General features: G+C 43.5%; 1 long non-coding RNA gene across 3 annotated transcripts in view; it reads left to right on the top strand.

The window, feature by feature from the left end:
• Positions 1 to 18680, top strand: part of LOC138510592 (uncharacterized) — a 357934-nt gene that overhangs the window by 248125 nt on the left and 91129 nt on the right. Inside the window, exons 2-5 of one of the 3 annotated variants that reach the window (XR_011280420.1) lie at positions 7423 to 7533; positions 9192 to 9249; positions 9348 to 9444; positions 16055 to 16236. This is a non-coding gene — a long non-coding RNA (uncharacterized lncRNA). Of the gene's footprint in view, positions 1 to 7422; positions 7534 to 9188; positions 9250 to 9347; positions 9445 to 16054; positions 16237 to 18680 lie in introns of all 3 variants that reach the window. The other 2 variants (XR_011280418.1, XR_011280419.1) reach the window with 2 other exon arrangements.

Here is an 18680-nt window from a genome sequence, read left to right as displayed (position 1 = left end):
TGGAGGACGATAGGGACAGGTATACATTTTACTCACACGTTCACCGCACGCAATCCAGGATAGACTATGTGTGGCTTTCAAGAAGTCTTCTGGACTGAGCACTGGGGTTCACGGTGGGCACAATTATACAGTCGGATCATGCTCCCATCACAGTAAAGCTAAAGAGAAACCGACGCCCGGTGGACCTGAGGAAATGGTGATATCCATCGTCCCTGTTTAAAGATGAGGTGCTGAACACAAAGGTAAAGGAAGGGATAAGGTCTTTCTTTGAGGCCAACAGGACAGAACAGATGAGTCCACAGATTAGATGAGACGCCTTCAAGGCAACAATAAGGGGACAGATTATCGCCAACAAAGAGAGAGACAGGGAAATGAAGCTTGAGGAGACACAACTAGAGGTCAAGTTGAAGGAGATAATGTCACGCATGGGAACGACCCAGAGCGTGCACAACAAAAGAGTATAGAGCTATAAAGGGCCAACTGAATCTAATACAAACTTTGGCAGCAGAACATACCCTACTATCATTGAAGCAAAAATATTACATAAAAGCAAACAATTCAGACAGGTTACAAGCCAGGTTAGTGAGGAGGGAAGAAAAGGACAGAACCACCTTGAAAATTAAAGTGGGCGGAGACAAGACTAGCTCTAATAACAAGGATATTAAGAGAGAGTTTGTTAAATTTGACACTAGCCTTTACAGCTCAGATTATCCCCCCCCATGGGTACAGAAATCCTACTTACAAAAGATTGATCTGGTGAGACTAACAGAGGAAGAAAGGGATGCCCTGGAACAGGACTTAACTGGCGAGGAAATCCAGGATGCAATAAAGGCCCTGCCCATTAATAAAGCCCCAGGACCAGACGACTTCTCCACCAAGCTCTATAAGAGTCACAGAGAGATGCTTCTACCCCACCTGACCAATGTATTCAATCAATTTCGCGCAGGTAGAGCCATCACTCAATCTATGTAAGAGGCGAAGGTGGTTCTCATTCCCAAAAAAGGGAAGGACCCGAAAGAATGTGAATCGTACCACCCAATCACCCTAATTCACGTAGATGCCAAAATCTATACAAAGCTTCTGGCAACTAGACTCGATCGAATCCTTCCCCGCTTGGGCCAAACAAATCAATCTGGGTTTGTCAGGAGGCACCAAACCTGCAATAATGTTAGAAGAATAGCACACTTAATTGAAAAGGTGCACAAGAAAGAAATCCCTGCTCTCCTCATGGCCCTAGATGCTGAGAAAGCTTTTGACCGGGTGGAGTGGGGATTTTTGTTCGCAACCATGGGAAAGATGGGTTTTGGACACAAATGTATAGATAGGGTAAGTGCCAACTACCAGCACCCCCTCCTCCTCCTGTCCATAAGCGGCCAGGTATCGGAGCCAGTTGCAGTGCAGCGCAGTACAAAACAAGGGTGAACTTTGTCACCCATACTCTATCCAATCCACTTAGAGCCATTCTTGGCAGCGGGGAGAGCAAACAAAGACATTATGGGAATTGCGTTTGAAGGAAGAATACATAAAATTGCTGTCTTTGCAGACGATATACTCCTGTCAATCATTTCACCAGAACTCTTCCTGGGGGCAATAGAGGACGAACTTAATCAATTTCGGGGGGTGGCAGATCTAAAAATCTAAAAATAAACGTGCATAAATCCGAGGTTCTCAATCTCACACTTCCGAAAGAAGTAAAACAGAAACTCAAAAAGGGCTCCACTTACAGATGGGTGGAATGGACCATAACCTACTTGGTAATCAAGCTGACCAAGTCCATAGAGGAGTTCTACCAGGCAAACTACCCGCACCTGGTGAAAAGCTCAAAAGTACATTGATAGACTGGGGCCCCCTATCCATAACACTGCTTGGCTGAATAAATGTGCCAAAAATGGTTATACTTCCCCAGCTGTTATATTTTTCTTCAGCCCGCCGAGTCCATGTACCGGCCGCTCTATTTAGGACCAATCAGAAAATCACTAGCAGATTTCTCTGGAATAATAGAACACAGAGGATAGTCACTAGGGTGATGAAGATGCCTGCATCCAGAGGAGGGCTGGGGGAACCAGACTTTAAATTGTATTACTTGGCAGCCCAGATCAGAGTTATACAGGACTGGTTGAATGATGATTGGGATAAGATCTGGAGGCCAATGGATAGACAAAAAACAAGGGCTGTCCTGGGAGTCTCTCTGCCAGAAATTAGATCTGGTTGCTAGAGGCTTACCCAGATTCTTTAGCGCACTATCTTTCACACAGGAGATAATATCCCAAACATATCAGTCTTTGTCCTGCCCAGGGGCAGTCCAGCACCAAAATGTTAGGCAATTCTCCTCTGAACAAGAGTACCAACAGCAACACCAGACACGTGTTTTGGCCTGGTTGGACCTCATCAGTAGGGTGGAGCTGTGCCTCTCCAAGAATAGTGGGCAAGGGGTCCATGTCTGGATCCCCCTAGTAATTTAGGGTGAGACCCAAAGTTACTTAAATATGCAAAAAACAAGGGGTGTCCTGAGAGTCTCTCTGCCAGACATTAGTCCTGGTTGCGAGAGCCTTACCCAGATTCTTTAGCTCACTAGCTCCAGGGAGAGCACCAACCATATGGAGCAGACTGGTCGAGAGTACTGGTCTTCCTATAAGCAGGGTCGAAGGGAGCCTGGTGCCTGAGGAAAATGTGACTCCACGGCATAGCAGACTAGGCCCAGAGGGAGTAAAAAGGTTGGGGCAACCCAGGGGCCTGACCAGGAGGGGAACGCACAGCAATTGTCACCCCCATGAGGAACAGTGCGGCTCAGCAAGACAGTCTTCGCCTATGGACCGTTGCTGGACCAGATGGGGAGGAAGGGGTAAGGAGAGAGGGGATGGTTTGACCAAGGTTGAATTGTTATGTTTAAAAATGCAAATAATAAGTTATGTAAAATAAAATATGGAATGATGTCTGATGGTGGTCAGGATCTCCCATCGGTGTAGAGCAGGTTTTACAAATGGGTGGAATGGAATATACAGCCTGATTCATGGAATTATTTGCGTGAAAAATGCAGATTTGCGCACCTTTCTGCCTGAAAATCCCTGTTTGAAGTATGGGGATTTTCGGGCAGAAAGGGGTGCAAATCTGCGTTTTTCACGCAAATAATTATATGAATCAGGCAGATAATATTCAAGTCAACCATTACATGTATACAGAGTTAAATTCAGCTCTGTGAGGAACCTGAGGGCATCCTGACATCTACTCCCCCTTGATCCTCCTCTCAGGTGGCCAGGGAAAGTCTGTCGCTCTTGGATACCAACCCTGAGGGTGGATATGCGAGGGATGATCACCTGGGTGGAGGGACCTTGGGGAGTGGGGAAAGGATGTCTTTGGGTGAGACATGGTATCCCCTTTCCCTTGTCAGAATGAATCCTACCCTCTCCCTGCCTTCGTAGGTTATTGTCAGTCTGTATCTCTTTCTTACACACAAACTACCCCACAACCATTTCACTTTAAGACTGGGACAAGTAGGAGGCAACTGGGAGTTATGCACACTTCCACTCATTCAACCACTTTGGTACTGAGACGAGAAAGAGGACTGTGGAGGAGTACCATTGCAATAGCCAGGCATGTCCTGCTAATAGGTTCAACTATGGTCAGGCAATTGATGTAAAGGACTTGCACCAGTTAACAGGTCCCAGGCGCATAAAATGGGAGACCGCCGGGGAAACAGGGAGAGAAACCCACATGGAGAGAAGGATGCAGCTGGCAGATGTGGAGGAGGCTGGAGAGGGGCCGGCGGGAAGGACGCGATGTGCAGCAGAAGGGGGAAAAAGACACCGGGACTGAGTGTGCCACGAGATGGTCGAGACACCTGCAGTCCCCTTTGCAGTGTGTCCAGAGCCGGCGCTGTGGGACACTGAAGTCTCCAGATTGCTGCAGGTCGCTGAAGCAAGGTACGAAGACGGTAAGCGCTGCTCACTGGAGCTCCCGAAAAGCACAAACTAAGCGAAAGGAAGTTGGAAAGGAGAAAGAAGACATCAAGAGGAGCGGCCTCATACCTGTGAGTGCAAGGAAGGGCACACTCATACGAGGGCACTCCAGGGGCTGGAAGCAGACATAAGTAAATGCTGAACTAACTGAAAACTGTGATAGTTGGTTTTGGAGACCGAATTGAGGATTTTTTGAATGCCGAATAAGATGCAAAGTGTTATCAGTACTTTTAAGAGTGCAACAAGTATTACTGAATACCGAACTAAAGGAAAGATATGGAAAGCATATGAAAATACAGCATGAGTACAAAGCAAGTGATGAGCACTTATGAACAAAGTGAAAAGCAATTGATGAGCACTTATGAAAAATGTGAAAGCAAGTTGGTGGAAAAGGATGAACACCACAGAGTGAGTTGCGTGAAATACACGTTGTGGCAAAGGCATGAGACTGCCAAGGAGAATCAGAATTGAATTTTGACTAATGAAACAGATTCAGAGAGAGAAAACCTGTGTTGGCAAGAAAGGCAGAATAATACAGAAGTATAACAAAGTGCCAAGCGTTATCGGTTGTGTGACCTATAATGGGTGGACTGTGTGGTCTGACAACTGCGCCTAGACCGAGTGGCCCCTGCTTGGAAAGAGCCAAGGAAAGTCAATATACAGAAGCTGTATTGTATAACACGTTGCTGAAGTGAATGAGGAAAAGGGCAATCTGTGTGAACTATAGACATGCCAGGATGATTACAAAGAGAACTGAAACTGTTTTTGAACGCTAAGAGATTTGAACTGTTGGTAGTTTTGAAGCTGCAAGAGCTGAATTTTTGGGTTAAGGGAACCCTGAGACTTTGTGAACTGTGTTGAACTCTTGGGGAAGGGAACCCAGAGGCCTTTTGGAACTGTTTTGAACTTGGGAAAGAGTAAACTGGAAAGTAAGCCAGGAGCTGGAAGAAGCTCTGAACTTTATTTGGAGCACTGTTTCTTTTGTTGCTGACATCCCTGCACATTGTATATCTTTAGTTGTGAGGGCAAGTATAGGTTTTGGACACAGACAGACCTTTGAGCTGAACGTAAAGACAAAGAATATCCTTAGTTTGTTTGGGTAGGGAAATCCCACCTTAGCATAGGACAAGTTAGGCCTTACTTCATCCTGCCATTTAAGAAAAATAATTTTATTTAGAAAATTGAATCTGTTGTCTGTGTCTTATTTCATGATGCCTTCACAGCACATATTGCAGTTCAAGCATGACTGTTCCCCAAAAGTCTGGAACTTCCTCCCCATCAACATTTGATTTTCCCCATCGCTGATACAGTTCAGGAAGGAGCTGAAGAGCTTCCTATTCAAGGAATGGCTCCTCCTTAACACCTTGGTCCACAGAACCTTTATGCCTCACCCTACCTGGGACTGGGTGATCTGATGCCCAATTTTCCCTTTCCTGGTTGCTTGTGGTTCCCCTGCTGGCATATTGCCCGCACCCCACACCCTCTGTTGTTGGAATCCCACTCCCTTGTTTCTTTGTGTTCTTTCCCCTAGATCTCTCTCTTCCAAAGCATCTCTGGAATGGCCTCCCTGCCCCTCTCAGGCTTGAGCCGGATCTCCTGAAGTTCCAGAAGCTTCTCAAGACTCTCCTCTTCTCTTCTTCCTTCCCTCTCCTCCTCCCCTGCTAATGCCCCACCCCTCTGCTGCTTTGACTGGTTGCCTGGTCTCTATTGCGTCCTACAGGGCAACAGGACCTCCTCGCCCAGTCTACCCCTGTTCCCTGGACTCTCTGATCCGCCCCACAAAAACCTACAATTGCCCCCCCTGGCCGCCATCCCCTGACCAACCTGGCAGGGTGTGTCTCCCTACCTAGCCCACTTCGTCCTCGCCCTTAGCATGTGGTCCTCCCCCTGCCTCCTTGCATTCCCTGGCCCTTACCCACCTGACCTCCACTTAGCACTTGCCAAGCCACAGGGGCTCTCCTCTTCCCCTCCTCCTCCCCTCCGCACTTGTTTGCCCCCCCCCGCTCTTCCCTCCCACCTTACCAGGACCGTTATTGTAACTTTTCTCCCCTGTCCCCCACCCCTTTTTGTCTTGAGGCGCCTTGAAACACCATTTGCTGTATAGCGCCTTATAAATATCCAATAAATAAATAAATATGATTGTAAAGCGATCCATTGGTACCAGAAGCTAGGTTTGTGCTCAATAAATACTCTAATCAAAATAATATGATAATAATGACCATTTGGGACTGCATATAGTGTCATAACAGAAGGAGCATTCGGATCAATATTTCTTTTGGAAGGCTTTTGGATGAAAGATTATTTTTTTTTCATAATAACTCCTTTCACTATTTTATATCCTCTACCTTTATAGGATTTTATTTTTTAATTTAGCTTTATTCTGGCCAATTCCATAAACCGTCACAACAACATTAAACATTATTCTAATATAAAACTGTAAAACAATACATACATAATAAATGCATATTCACAGTCAATCTTAAATTCAGGGAGAATTAATATTGGTAAAAAATCACCACTTACTACATATGGCCCATTGATAAAATATCAATATATCTGTATGTGGGGCACTGCATACTGATTACAAACATTATTGGCTCACTTCGATTTATAGTGGATTTCTAGCACGTATATGTCTAAATGTCCATGCCGATACCAAATATGTGTTAACTGCTTCAATCTCATCTGATTTTGTAGTATCTTAGCAGAGATCGAACGAGCCACAGTTAGTGCTTTATATTTTTAAGCAGAGGAATACGCTTTTGTCTTCTCATATGGGCTAAGAAACCAAAAAAGAAAATGCATCAGATATTCATTAGGGTATTGACACAGAGGGAAACATGATGTATACAGTGGATTACATGTTTTTCAGTAAACTTTGCAAATGTTAAATACCTAAACGAAATCTCGTGTATAGCTGTGGCTCTGTAAAGGAATCCATGGTAACTAAATAACCTTCTAAACTGAAGTCACTTTTCACCATCATATAATCATCAAACAAAGGATATCCAGAACCTTTATTAAGCGTATCCACTATTAACCATTAATTATATGAATCCTTCATCCGCTGGGTATGGACATGCTGTATAGTTCTCAGATTATCCGAAAGATCGCCCCAACCTATAGCATATCAAATAGGTAGAACGTGTCTAGTCCACGGACATAAGGAACCATTTGCCAAATGCAACAGCCCTAACGTTGCTCTTGTATATGAGATCAACTCCAGCGTCAACCATATTCAGAGCCATAAAAGTGTATGTGTATCGATTGTAATTGGATTTTTTTTCTTTGTTGTAGGCTTCTTCATTGTAGGAGGGTTCTATGCTAGTACTGTGATTGCAGTTGCTCGAATAAAGGTTGCAGACATTATGTACATTGACATTGTGCATGTTTCTTAGATTAGTTTCTAGTGTTTAACCAAACTTGGTAACTGTTTCTATAACCTCCTACACGGTCTCTCTTCCAGGGGCGTCGTGAACATGGATCTGCACTTGCTAGTAGCTTCTTGTGCCAGCCTTCCCTGATTGGTTTCTCACTAGCTGGCGAAGACAGCAGTTAAGCGAGTGCCCGATGGGGGGTGAGGGTCCTTTACTTGTTTCTTTAAGGGATATGTGTGTGTATCCTTGTCGGGTGGGTTAGTTATCACTCAGCTGTGTTCCCCCTACAAACAAGATAAAAGCCTTTAGCCTGATGTCTTCCTTGTATAGTTGCCTCTCCCACCACTGAGGTAGTCTCCTCATACAATATGTGTACCTGCAATGGTTTTGGTGATGGAGATGTACAGGAACGCCTTGTCCACCAATGACAGTGGCTGAGCACTCTGGGTTGACTGTAATAGTTGACTTCACTTTGCAACTTGTCAGCAGTTGAGTCTCCCAACCTGTTGGTGAGAACACCAGGTATACCAGAGGTCTGGGGATTGCTCTCCCGAGGCCCAACAACCCTTTGCACAGAATAACGGAGGACTCAGCAAAGGGCAAGTCAAACTGTCCTTTATTACAAAAAAACACAGGATCATACAAGACCATCACAATTCTCCAGTACTTCTCCACTCCCCAAGACGCACTCTACAGTTTTGACCTCAAATGGTGTCATCACCTGGGCCCTCCCCCAAAAACCTATCTCCCCTACTGATTGGGTGCTTAGATTGGTATCACCTATGGCTAGCTCATATAGAGGTTAGTCTACTGCTCCTCGCATATCAGGTGACTGACCTGCCCCATCCCCAAGAAACAATCTATTACATTGTTGCAGGGTCATAGAATTACCATTGGCCCTTGCCCTCTGCCATCCACCCTTGGATTTCTGTCTCTTTATTGGTTAGATCGGGTCAGTTTTCCTACAGCTGACCCCTTGTCGTTTGGAGCTTGGAATGTGATTGTTTTATGTCTGTCCTTGGCTGTGAGCTCGGGCTTCCCGCTTCGTGCATCGTGCAGCCTGAGCCTGCTTCTCTTGTCTGGTGTCCTGTAGCTGAGGCGTTCTGTAATTTTGCTTTAGACTTGTAGTGTGATTTCTAAATGCTCATGCTCTACTGTGTTTCCTATAAGTTCGTTGTACATGGTCCTACCAGGCTCCACATATACTCCTGTTGCCCCATAGGGTTAGTTGCCATAAGCATCTGCAAGCTTGCTCAGGATCTCTTGTTGCCTTGCGTTCCAGCATTACTGCATTTAACTTATAAGAAAAATAATAAAAGCTTTGACAGTATGTATATGCATCTGTCCTCTATCTACAGAACTGTGTAAGCATGTTGTTCGTGTATACGAGTGTGTGTTTGTGTAATGCTGTGCAGGGATGTGAGTGTATTTCATGACTAACGCTGCTACGTCGTAGTGTTACTTGTGACGCTGGCCCAGTGTTTTCTTGGCATTTAATCAATGCAGTCCCTTGTAGTGTTCGGATCCATGATCTCCGTCGGGTCCCCAGGATCTGGAAGGATATGCACTACATATGGTTGGAATGGCTGTCTGAGTGGATACCTCTCTGTATACGTGCCAGTCAGTGGTGCACTTGGGGATTGTCCAAAGAATGAGTGACTTTGAGCATTCTTGACTCTTCGGCTCGTCATGTTCCTGGGGGTGAGGAGGGGCATTTCTGGGACCCTCTCTTCAAAACTACATTGCGTGTACCTTTAAATCAAATGTCCCCAATGTCTTTCTTATAGACTTGGTTTTCTTCTATAGGTGCAGTTGTTAACCTTTCTCTATCTCTTCTTTTCGTTGTTGGCACCAGCAGTGCCTTCTGAGTGGAGTTCACATACAGCGGCCTTGGTTCATAATAGGAACTCAATCAGGTAAGCAAATCCTAGCATAATGTAAGTGAGTCAAGACAAGGCTTGCTTTGTAACTAACCTTGGGTTTGTCTCTTCTTTCTTTCGGTCCCGGAGAACAGCAAAGATGGCAGATGACAGAGTGCAGCAGGCGTGTCAAAGAGCAGCCTTGAGCAATCCCACATGGGAGGGAAATGACCACAGTGAAAGAATGTTCAGGTAAGTCCCGATCACCAGAGCTTTCAGACAGGAATGCTGGAACAGCTGGCACCATGTGCCGGTAGGCGGTGCCTTAAATAAGGTCCCATGGGTGGTCTTGTGTGGTTTCAGTAATCTGGGGTTTTTTCCAGTGATCCTGTGGTATCTCTTGGGCTTGCCTTTCCTAGTCTCTATGTGTGTATGACCTGCATGACACTGAACTCCTCTTATGCCTGGCCTGTACAGTTTCTTGATTTTGGCGTCTAAGTCATGTGCCCAACCTACTGTTCCATGTGTGCTTTTTCCCTGTTGGCATCCCCTCGGTGAGTGAAATGACCTGGCAACTGTGTGCTCTCGTGATAGTTTCATTTTGGTTCTAAAGCGCTGTCCATTATTTCTTCTAAAACCATTTTTCTTTGATAACTGACAAGTGAGGAACATTGGTTGTCAGATTTCCCTTATGAGGTTGGTGAGGACTCTGTGGTGGAATGGTTTTTGTAAAGTTTGTTTCTTCACATTTTTTGGGGACTGCATTGATATTTAATCTGTTGAAATTGTTTTGGAACTTGGTTGTTTTCATTTCTTTTTTGATGAAGATGGAGGAACAACACCTATTTTGCTGGTTGGTGTGCTTTCATTTAGTAAGGTGAGAATGACCTCTTCTCTTGCTTGTACATTTTTTATCTATTGTTTTAGCAGAGGGTGAATCATGGCTCTCCCATGTTCCTGCACGTTGATGCTTTCTTTGATTTCTCTGGACTTGGGTTTTGGTTGGCTTTTTTTGTATCTGTTGGGGAAAAGAAAGAATATTTACATTGGATGCAGTAAAGTGTGTGTCTGTTTTTAATGTCTGTTATTGTTCAATAGTACCTGGGAAGAGATGTGAGTGGAAGGAAATGTGTTTAATTAGGAACATTAGAAGGAGGATTGTCATTCTTGGCATTGGTTGCCTTTCCAGCACTTTGAACAGTGGGAGCAGTAGGTTGTTTAGCTACCTGGCACTGCTTGTTGGCATCACTGAACAAAAGTGATGAATTTGCTCACACATGCCCTTGGGAATTCTAGAAAGGTAGGATAGGAGGGTGCCACCTTCCCGCTAGGACAACACCATCCCATACAAGGATCCAACAGGGCCTATAGATACCTAACACCAGGTGCCAGTACTACTCACTCATCACTAAAAATAAACTATGGTATTTGTATTTGTATTTATTAGGTTTATATAGCGCTTTATGGCAAAGCGCTTTACAATACAACAACAAGAATACATAGTAAACAAGAAGCATAAAGTTACAAAGACATTAAACAACCAATTAAAAACAGTATGTAGATCAATTGACCAGTTCTAAAGGAGGAATAGATAAGAGGCAGAAGAAAGGGAAGTAGAAAGGGAGATCAGAGCGGGGGAAGAATACAGAGTTAACAGGATGAGGAATGGAAGTATGAGTAAGAAAGGGGAGAAGAGGGGAAGTAGGACGGAGGGTAGAGATAAAGGAGGGAGATAATAGGCGAAGGAGGGGATTTAGGGCGGAGTGGTGGTATACTACCATAGTGTAGCGCATTGGCTTATTGGGTAGTGGCACGTTCTGCTTGAATATGGGTGTTTGTCTCTAACTTCTCCCTATTTTCTATTCAGCCCCTGCATTATTCCCCCTTTCCTTCATTCATTCTCCCTCAAATGTATATTGGACTAATAGTAGTTGACTTCTTTATGTTTTACTGTGACCATTTATGTTTGTACCTTTTATCAATTTGAGAAACGATAACTACATAACTACATCATTTTTTAACTTTAATTTATATTGCTTTTTAACTTCATAAAAGTTATTTTAACCTTTTTATTTTGTTTGGGTTGCTAATAGGTATGTGTTTGCCTGTTTGCTGGTGGGGGGGAATTTCTGCCTAAGCAATGGATCTGGGGCCTCCGCTAAGGCTGTTGCTTCACTTCCGTGTTTACCTCAGGTTGTGGGACATCAACTTTGAAGTAATGCATCACATTATGGGTTTGTTGGTTAATTATCAATGGGTGCAGTAATATAAAATCCTAGATGGATATTTATAATCTATAGAGTTGTATCATATGTATGGGATATGAAGAGATATTTTTTAAATTATACATTGGATAAAGTACCCCTTAAAATGTGTTGTAAGCAAATTGCAAATCACTAAGGAGTTGTATAATGAAGAGGAATGAGGCTAAAGGTTGAGTTTTTGTTTAAAGTTACAAAACGACTCGGTGACTTGTAATATCTGTTTTGGGTATGGTGGGGTATTTCAATGTTTAAAATGAATGGTCAAACATTTTCATTATCTGTAATACCTCACTTTTTCCTTAAACCGATGAAACAGCTAAAATAGTTGTTGGTAGATATAGCTTGCATAGAATTGGAATGATGCTGAATAAAATACATCTTAAAAAGTGTTATGCAGATAGTCTTTTTAACTCATGTATCAAGTCTCAAGAGTATACGAAATAAATATATTCTACAAAGATGGGCTGTCGGAAATGAGTTGCCTGTACTGGATTGCTATTGAAGTGCATATTACGGAGATGGCCGGTGGGGTTTTGAGTGGAAGTCAAATTCAAGTTCCATTATGGTGTTGGTTGATATTAGTTAGAGGAGACCTGTTATCCTTTGTGAAAGGTAAGTTGAATGAAAGAGGGTGGTGCAGATGGTGTGAGGTGGATAGTGGAATGGTGGGTGAGGGCAGTGGGTAAAGAAAGCACTAGGGTTGTTACCAGGCTGGGTATAAGCAGCTGCAAGTTGGTTTTGATGGATAGATTGACCGCAGTTTTGGATTAAGCTGATTGGCTGTTGTATCCAATGAGGATACTGAAGAATGCATTGAGTTGTTTATATATGCTATCAAAGCGAAATTGCAAGTGAAATGCAGTCTGTGAGTTAAGTGAGGGGGCGGTTCTATGTTATTTCACCGAAAATATTACTTCGATATAATGTACTTCAAAATGATTAAGTCTAAATCCTCGTTTTCTTTCTTGTTTTCTGTAAATTTGTGGGGTATCCCATACCCCATTTCTCCTTTACTACTGCCACTGCCCCTAGCCCCACCCACCCCTTTTTATCCATCCCTTAAGCCACAATTGCCTATATTTATAGAAGTCATTTCAAAGTAATCACCTTGAAGTAATTATCGACGTTGAGAGCATGAGATACGAGAGGCTAGGGTAGGAGATGAAGTTGTGAGAGAAAGGAAGTAGTAGTGCAATCGTAGGGTTAGTTTGTAGTTGCATGATGAGAGGATTTGTGTGGGAAATCAGGTTGGGAAAAAGTAGGAGAGCTGTTAGTTAAGTCGTGGTGTATTATAGAAGGTGGGGCTCTGTTATGGGCATTGAACTGGAATACATATTACATGGATATACTTTCTTTTCGCAAAAGGCAGAAAAATTCGTTTTCAAGAAACGTTATTCTGTCATTTTGATTCCTGTGGACATTATTTTATTAAGTTTATGAAAATGTAGGAAATATAGAACAGGTGCATGATTTTGGATGCTTTTGAACTAAGCTTTTTTAGATGAATATACGGGCCTCATCACGACTTGGGCGGTAACGGTAACGCTATTAGCGTGGGTGGTATTAGCTCTACCGCCGAACTCCCCGGCGCTAATAGTATATATGGGGCTATATTACACTTATATGGTATTACATTATATTTGTAAATGCATATATTGGATAATGTAGCTGTTAACATATTTTTAGGACTATTGCAAATTACTCAGGAGTGTTATGAAAAAATATAGGATTACATCTAATAGGCTTTGTTTTTTGTATAAAGTCATGGAACTAGTTGGTGACTTGCAATACTTGTTTTGCATTTGGTAGCGGGTATTTTACTGATTACTATGCACACTCACACACTTTCATGTCTGTTATTAGCACATAGGGTGGGTGCAGCAGATAATCAGGCAGTTTGAAGCCCAGATTCAATCTCACAATCCAACTCCTGTTCTGAGTAAGCGGGCAGCTGGTCGCACCCAGCGTCATCTTCCATTTCTCTCATTCTAGGTTTCCAAATCTTCTCTTTTCTCCCCCTGCCCTCTGAACATCCTCACATCCTCACCATCTCAGTTACTTGTTGGGTGTGGCGGCAATGCCGCAATGTTCCTCACAAGATTCTCGGTTTGCCATGGAAATAGAAGAGGGGTTTTGGAAAGTTCCATTTACATGGTGCATATGTTGGGTATTTATTTTAAAGAACTCGTCATGGTGAGAGCGTAACCTGCTCTTTAATCAAATAAACTTATGTCAACACCCTGGGATATAGACCTAGATGCTATTAGCAATAATTGCCTGGCCTGGGACCCAACATTAAGGCCTTTGCTTTGATAGGGACTGTAATTTGGGTCCCATGCTATTTATGCCCAGTGAGGCTCACGCGACAGAGACAGGTGATTATTATTATACTAGCTGACGTTTTGATTAATGCAATGTAAAAGCTGTTATAGTTGTTGGTAAGTAGAGACAGCATATAACTATTATGCAGCCTAATAAAGAGCAGGTACACATTGTTTTGTGCAATAGATTTTTGTGCTCATGGGTTGAATGTAGTGCACAAAATAAAGATGTGCTGGAAAAATGGGTTGTACTAGCTTACTGTGGAAGTGTTTATTAAGGAGATGGAAGGTGGTATTTTGAGTGGAGGTTATTGTATATTTCATGGTGGCCTTGGTGGATAGTAGTTTTAGGAATTGACATCTGGCAAAGGTGTAAAAGCCCCTACTTTTTTGATTTGTATTAACTAATAAAAAAGATGCAGGTAATTCATTTTCAGCAAGGGTGTGCTGCTAACCAGGTCCGCTTTACTAAATCTCCATGCCAAAATCACAGTGCATACCTGTGCCCTGCTTAATCAGTAGCCTGATTACAGCACCTACTCTCAAGTGGCACAGAGCAGTTTCTGGTGGCATGTAAAACTGTAAATATGAACCATACCAGACCTTGAAGTGTGGTGGCTAGCATCCCTTGTAATTATCCCAGCCACACTAATTTGATATCACACAAGTGTCAGCCCTGTGAGCCCACCTCAGCTGTGCCATCCTGTTTTAGCTGCTCCCAAAAAGACTGCAGCCCTGGGTGTTGCCTCTTTTTTGTTTTGTGAGAGCAGGTAACACCCTCCCCACCAGAGAGACAGCCCCTACACAGGAAGCTGCCCTGGACAGGAATCAAAGGGCACACCCTTCACAAAAGGACCAGCCTCGTACTTGTGCTGCATACCAAAAGGTCCTTTGATGCTATTGGAAAGAAAGGGGGAGGTAGTGTGGACCGAAGGAGCTCAGACCACCTGGACGAGGGTTCCACCATCTTGTTGTCTCTCTGTATCTCTATTCCTTCCTGTCTCCTCCGCTTACTTTATCACAAAGCGATAGGTGGTATCAGAAGGCAAAGTCCACTTGTTCCAAGAATGGGGATTGGGCCTCTAAAGGCTTGACTTTGTCGACGCACCTGTAGAAAGGGTTGCCCACTCCTTGTTTGAATCATCTCTGGACTTCAAAACTTCAAGAAGATTGTGTTGGACACTGCTGTGAGAGCACTCCTTTTTAAAGTCCTCTAGTTGTCAGGACAATCCCTGAGGGTGTGTTCCAGCCTCCTCCGTTTTTAGGCCTACTCTTGGAGAAAGAACACATAGAAGGACCCTTGCCCCTAACAGGCAAGTCAGGCAGGATTCCTACACTTTCATTTTCAAGCCGCTGCAATCCATGATTCAAGCTCATTTGTTTGTCTCACCTCTACGTCTTCTTTATATATACACACGTTTTTAGATTATGGCAGAAGGTGCCACACTGAGCTACAGCGAGACCCCTAATCTAGGTTCTTTTTGGACTCTAAACCTGAACCTATTGAAACCGGAATGTAGATGCAATTCAACAACACTATGTCATTCTCACTTTGTATTTTGATTGTATGATGTAAAATATTTGTTGGATTTGTATATGTGAATTATTAGCGAGATTTTTTTCGTTTCTGTTTTCAAATTATACATAACATTTTCATTGCACTTTATTTTATGTTTACATTATATGTACTGTTAATTTGAACTTTAAAAACCTTATTTATTAAGAATAAAAGAAGACATTTCCTTTTTTGATATAATTCAATACAGTTGAATACGTGTGAACTCTTAGATTCCAAGGGACTTACATCAAGATATAGAGAGATGTGTTATTGTTACACACATTTAAAGCTCCTTATTTTTCTTAATAGGGAGCTATTGTTAGGACACCCCACTAGTTGTGAAATACACACTCCTCTTGGGGTTTGTTCTCATCACTACACTGCAGAGACATCCTAAACTAACGTGAAAAGGGATCGCACAGTGTAGCTTTTGCCTACCAGGACACCCCCCTTGATGTATCAAGCTCATTTGAAACAGTTTTGAATCAACAGGAGCCTCCGTAGCTGTGTTTGGCACTCATCGACATTTGCACTACAATTCCATGTGTTGGAACCAGTTCGTTGATGCACTGCACCCGCTGAAACACACCGTTGCTTCGGCTCAAACAAAGAAGCAACGCTGCACTTGCATTTCTCTAACCGCTGCTCGAGCCACCTGTCTCTGATCGAGCTGATGAACAAACTGACCATGGTGTTCTCTCTGTTCTGCATCCTTCAAGCATGGAAAACGACTCATCTGCGCATCCCGTCATCAGCTCATCTGGCATCGAAACTTGACGATCGAGCCGAACTGATAACTCCCACGATCTGCCTTACTCAAACTTCACATTAAACCACAGCCTTCCTCTGCTTACAGCTGTCGTATTTTAACAAAATCGAAATCCTGAACAGCACAGAGAAGGTGGGTTCACCGTTATCGAAATGCCAAAACACTGTAAAGGTATTATTGCATCATAACTGCCCCTTGGTCCATTTTGGGCCCTAGACACTGGCTTGGTGCTATTAATCCCTTTTGCAATTCAAGAACATAGCCTTTTTGAACATTATGGTTTTTATTGCTTTTTCTTCCCCTGTCTCATTACCCACAATGTTGCATCTTACTATGTTGCATATTTGCTGTCCTTACTACAGGGGTGGGGTGTGTTTTAGTAGTTTTTTCTATTTAGTTATTATTGCATATGGTGGGTTTACATCATTTAAATTTTTATGGACCCTTGATTGGACATTGCTTCTTTTTGTTCTGTTATACTTCGCTGTTTGGGTTGCTAGTGTTTCACATTCACTCCTCCTCCTCTTGAAGTATAATTTTCCCTCGACCAACGTTTATCACAAAAGACAAAGGAGGTGTATATATCCTAACTGTGCTTTTTGCCTTTATGATTGGGTTCACTCATGGGTTGTAGAAGTGTGAGGGCTGAATAAGCACTTTAGGCTCTACTTATCGTTGTAATCCTGGTGGCAGAAGTCAATTTGTCACACGTAGTGTGCAGAGAAGTGTTATCGTCTGAAAAAGTGGCCTGTTTGAGACTATAGAACTTGGGCTGCTAGCAGACTTATCATTTCCATTGCTGCTACAATTCTAGGAGGCCTATCTGCATATGAAAATGGACATGTTAAATGTACAAATGAGATACAGTTTGCCATGTACAGAAATGACATATATATTTTGCTCATTATGAGAATAGATGTAATGGGATGTGAAAAGTATGACTTTGTTTGACTGTATCAGTTTCCCTTGAACTACTGCAGCAGTAGCAATTGTGATTGTTAGCATTCTATTCCTGTTTTGAAAGAGAGGGCTTTTTTGTATGTTTAGAATGTTCTGTTCTGTCATTTGCATGTATTTAAATTGGTTATTTGTAGTTAAAATAATACAAACAGATTCCAAGATGGCCGCCGTGGTGTGAGGACGTGTCTCTAGTCCTCTGTCGGGGGCCTAGTAATACAGCACGCCTTTGGGCGCTAATAAGCAGTTTCAGGTGTCAAAGAGGGCAGCACGGTATGCCCAGGAAACAATCCCCAACATCCCCAGAAAGGAAAAGAAGTAACAGCCCCCTGGGAAGCTAGCAAAGCGCCGAAGGAAAGAGAGAGGGAAGAGGCTGCGCAGTGGTGCACCAACACCCATGTTCCTCTAAGCCCCGAGGGAGAGGATCTTCGGAGAAGTGCAACGGACAGCCCGGCAGGCCCAGGAAGCGGGGTCCAGCAAGGATCGATCGAGATAAAAAGCATTCTCCTGGTGAAGCTGTGCATGGATTCTAAGACGGGCATCGAGAGTGAGGAGGCTGTGTGAAGAAAGTGGGTTTATCTGCTTTAGACAGGTACACCAGACACTATCCAGAATCAACTATATTTGGGTCTCTGTGGCTCTACTGGGGGAGGTGGTGAAGCTAGACCTGGCGGCAATATCGATGTCGGACCATGCACCATTGACCATTTCGATACACAGATGGGAGCTGAGCAGGGGATTATGGGCATGGACATTCCCTAGGGGGCTTCTGTCAGACCAAGGTGTCCTGAATGTCTTGGGTGACAAGGTAGATGAATATTTTACAGAAAATGGGAACTGTAGAGTAGCACTGGAGGGGGTTTGGGAGGCCTTTAAGGTGGTCCTTCGGGGGGAAATCATAAAAATACAATCTCAAATAAGGCATCAGAGGGAAGTGGTAGAGAGAGACATAGAGGCCCAGATACAGAAAACCATGCACTCCCTAACAGCTGATAAGAAGTGCTCACACACATAAAATTGAAGGATCTCATCACAATCACAATTAGAGCTACTCCACTCTTGGAACACGGAAAGGTCCCTGCTGTACACTAGAGAGAGATACTACGTTCATGCAAACAAAGCACACAAACATCTGGCTAGGCAATTACGGCAAGAAGAGACAAAGAGGAAAGTGAAGCGAAAGTGATCGCTAGGTGATTGGGGCCATTTACTACATTACGTTTCCAGTTGCAGTCTGACTGCTATTTTCACTGAGGAGGAGTGGCCAGAACAGCCAGCCACTGCTGCAAGGACTCAAACCCTATTCTGCCGCGTAACGCGGAGCGGAAAGTGAAGCAAAAGTGATCTCCAGGTGATCTCAGGTTTTGAGGCTGTCGGGCTGTGGAGGACTGTACAAGCAGTGACTGTGGTATGTATTTCCTTTGAGCCGCACTGACAGACCCCAACCCCGGACTCGAATCACACCTCTCCATAGCAGAACAACGTAGCACAGGACATTATCAGACCGAGAGTAACAAACGTAACAACTGACACGTCGTAATGGTGGAGCAAGGAGATTCTGAAGACTCCCAGATGCGGAGCCCAAAGCAGCCGAAAATCAGTGTTAAGGGTGTGAACAG

The sequence above is a fragment of the Ambystoma mexicanum genome, chromosome 6p (genome assembly GCF_040938575.1).
Source record: "Ambystoma mexicanum isolate Mex_15411 chromosome 6p, UKY_AmexF1_1, whole genome shotgun sequence".
In the NCBI taxonomy this organism is placed as follows: Eukaryota; Metazoa; Chordata; class Amphibia; order Caudata; family Ambystomatidae; genus Ambystoma; species Ambystoma mexicanum.
The sequence above is the reverse complement of the archived record's forward strand: the minus strand, read 5'-3'. Positions and strand labels throughout refer to the sequence as shown.